This window comes from Babylonia areolata, chromosome 23, assembly GCF_041734735.1.
Source record: "Babylonia areolata isolate BAREFJ2019XMU chromosome 23, ASM4173473v1, whole genome shotgun sequence".
Lineage (NCBI taxonomy): Eukaryota > Metazoa > Mollusca > Gastropoda > Neogastropoda > Buccinidae > Babylonia > Babylonia areolata.
Window position 1 is genome coordinate 11,485,019 of NC_134898.1, and position 3,896 is coordinate 11,488,914.

The window sequence follows — 3,896 nt, forward strand, 5'->3', positions numbered from 1 at the left end:
ACACACACACACACACACACACACACACACACACACACACACATACACACACACACATGTATGTATATATATATGTGTGTGTGTGTGTGTGTGTGTGTGTGTGTGTGTGTGTGTGTGTGTGTGACCTAATGGGGGCTTGGCAGAGGAATGAGCGATTCACCATCCACCTTTCTTTCTCCCTTCTCTTATTCCTGTCGCCCCTGTTCCTTTTCTCTCTCTTCCTTCTTTCTCACATAGTCTGTGACTTAATATGCTTAGCCAGATTTTTGAAATGTATATTTAGCAAACTCTACAATTTGAACTATGACCCATCATAAAGAAACACAAAATAGAGAAATAAACACATGTTAACGACAGTATCAGTAGCTCAAGGAGGCGTCACTGCGTTCGGACAAATCCATATACGCTACACCACATCTGCAAAACAGTTGCCTGACCAGCAGCGTAACCCAACGCGCTTAGTCAGGCCTTGAGAAAAACACTGACAAAGATACCAGAAAAAAAACAGACGAAAATGAACAGACACGAACACAGGCAAATGGGAACTGAAAACAGGATGGATGACACACACACAAAAAAAACAAAAAAAAACGACAGACATGTACAAATCACTGGGTCTTGAAAGGAGCACAAACATAGTAATATACAAGTGAAAAATCAATACAGAAAAAAAAGAATGTCTGTTTATCCAGAAATGAAACAAAGGAAAAGTAAATCTGTGTCAATGTCGCGGGAAGTTGGTCTATTTGGATGTTTCCTTCTTTTTCATATGCCTGTGCTTTCTTCTTTTTTTTTTCTCCAGTGACCGTGTCTAAATGCGTGAATGTGTTCCCGAATTGCACGTGTAGTTGAATGTGTTCATGTTGTGTGTGAGTGGCAAGGTCTCTTTCCCCCGGGTATGTTTTGGGAGAGGCAGAGGAGCTGTTGAGAAGGGGGCACCCAGTTGGAATATATTCCTGAGTTGATAAATGGTAATAACAATACCTTTCTACCTGATCCACGTAATCCTTGTGCTACCTTTAAGAGAAATATTGCAAGTCATTACAGACTGGAATATAGAGATGAGTTTACACGACGAATAAGTTTGAACGCTCCTGTACATGTAGCTGAAATTGGTTAGTTAATAAGTGCGTACCTGTTGTTGCAAACGTGACATGAAGGCGCTCGAGATCAACACTGAGTCCTGGGAGGACCTTGCAGATGACCGCAACAGATGGAGAAGCACTCTCAAGAATCAGCTACGGATTGGTGAGGACAAACTGTCAGCTGCTGCAGCAGAAAAGCGAGCTCGCAGAAAAGGGACGGTAGCCGACAGACCAGCATCAGCTTACACATGTGATCGCTGCGACAGAGACTGTCTCTCTCGCATCGGTCTCTACAGTCACAGGCGACGCTGCTTGGCCCAAGCAGGCAGTCCAATTAGACATTAGGTCGGATACACTCTATCCATGGTCAGCCATGACCGAAGGAGGCCTACTAGTACCTGTTGTGTATATTTACTGAGTCATAGTTTTCATCTGTTCATCGATAAATCGTGTACAATACAGGCTATGATTACTTTGTGTATCCACCTTCCCCCTATTTGTTCAGGGTCCGATGGCCTTCACAATTAATTCTGTGTCAGTGTGTGTGTGTGGGGGGGGGGGGGGGGGGGGGGGGGGGGGGGGGTGCGGGAGGGTGTGTGTGTGGGCGTCTCTCTCTCTTTCTCTCTCTCTCTTTCTCTCTCTCTCTCTCTCTTTCTTTCTTTCGCTCCTCTGTCTCTGTCTCTCTTTCTCCCTCACCCCATTTCGCACTTTCTTTCTTTATTTCTTTCTCTCTCTTAGTCTCTTTGTTTTTCTTTCTTTCTCTCATTCTCTCTCTCTCTCTCTCTCTCTCTCTCTCTCTCTCTCTCTCTCTCTCTCTCTCTCTCTCTCTCTCTCCAGGCATTATCATTATTTACATTTGAATGTTTACGTATGTATTTGTGTGTATCTGAATGTCATGTGTGGACTTCATCATCGTCATCATCATCATCATCATCTCTCTCTTTCTCTCTCATATTGCACTTTTATTATTATATTTATATACATTTTTGTCATTGTATTATGATTATGTACCTTTAAATGTTTACTGTGCATTTGAGTGTATTTGAATGTCACGTGTGTACTTCTATAACCTTTCGAGTATTTTGATTTCATTTCTCTTTGCCCTGAGGGCTGGATGTAAAAAAAAAAGCATGTGCATTGCTTATCCACTTCCCTCATTAAAAAAAAGTTCGTTCATCGTTCGTTCGTTCTTTCTCTCTCTCTCTCTCTCTCTCTCTCTCTCTCTCTCTCTCTCTCTCTCTCTCTCTCTCTCTCTCTCTCTCCCCTCCCTCCATCTTTCCCTCTCTTTCTCTCTCATTTATTTATTTATCTATTTATTCATTCATTTACTTCTCCCTCTTCTTCCATGTGGAACATGATCTTTTGCATGTGTTTCCTTTTATACGTGATTACTTTCGCCCAGTGGGCTGGATGTGAACCAAAGCAATAGCGCAGTCAGTGCCCTGTCTCTCGAACAAATCCAGTATGATTAACTCACCCAGTACGGCCAGTCCTCTCTTCTCCTCTACACAGACACCTCGGATGTCCAGTGGGTGGCTGAATGACCCAACCTTTAGCTTCCGTCGTCAGAATTGTGGTATTCTTTGTCAACATTCACCTCTTCAGTATAAGATCCTTCCGCTTGCAATAGTTTGATGGTGGTAATTGGGGTGAAACGCTGTTAACGTCGTCTCTTTCGCCGTTCGTACGGAGAGAGTTAAAACAATAACAGGGACTTGTTCGCTTCAAACTCGATCAATGAGCAAAGATTCGTCATTGTTGTATAGGCGGGGAAACTGGCAGCAGCTGTCAAGCTTTGTTAGAATTTGAACAAATGGTCTCACCAATATGACCGCTCGATGTCGACAAAAATCGCCTATGGCAGTGAAAGAGTTAATTTAATAGAATTGTGCAATCAACAACCATCTATCTACCTGAAGATCTAGTCATCAGCCCCATCCACATATGTAATATGCGCCTTCTGTTCAAACGTGTGTGTGTGTGTGAGAGAGAGAGAGTGTGTGTGTGTGCGTGTGCGTGTGCGGTGCGTGCATGTGTGTGTGTGTGTGTGTGTGTGTGTGCAGTGCGTGCATGTGTGAGTATGCGCAAGTTTTTATATTGATATGCACTTGTATGTATCTTAATTTCTACCGTATCCGTTTTTGTGTATGATTTTCGATTTATGTTTATGTACTATCCACCCCCCCCCCCCACCCCCCGCACCCACCCCCAATATTCCTCGTGACCCCGGTACACTTGGTAATGAAGACATATTCTATTCTATTCTCTTATTCCACTACTCTCATGGAATACAATTTACTTCGTTTTGTTTTCTTCCCCACCCCACCCCCCATCTCATACCCCAGTGCCCACTTTTCCCTCTCCACCCCCCTCTCTTCCCCCCCCCACCCAACACACACACACACACACACACACACACACACACACACACACACACACTCACTCACTCACTCACTCCCACACTCACTCCCACACTCCCACTCCCACACTCACTCCCACACTCACACACACACTCACACACACACACACACTCACACACTCACTCACACTCATTCACTCACTCAATCACTCACTCACTCACACAACCGCACACTCACTCACTCACTCTCACACTCGCACACTCACACACACACACACACACACACACACACACACTCACTCACTTACTCACTCACTCATTCACTCAAACACTGACACACACACACACGCACACACACACACACACACACACACACACACACACACACACACACACACACTCACTCACTCTCTCTCTCTCTCTCTCTCTCTATGCTATGCTATGCTATGTTA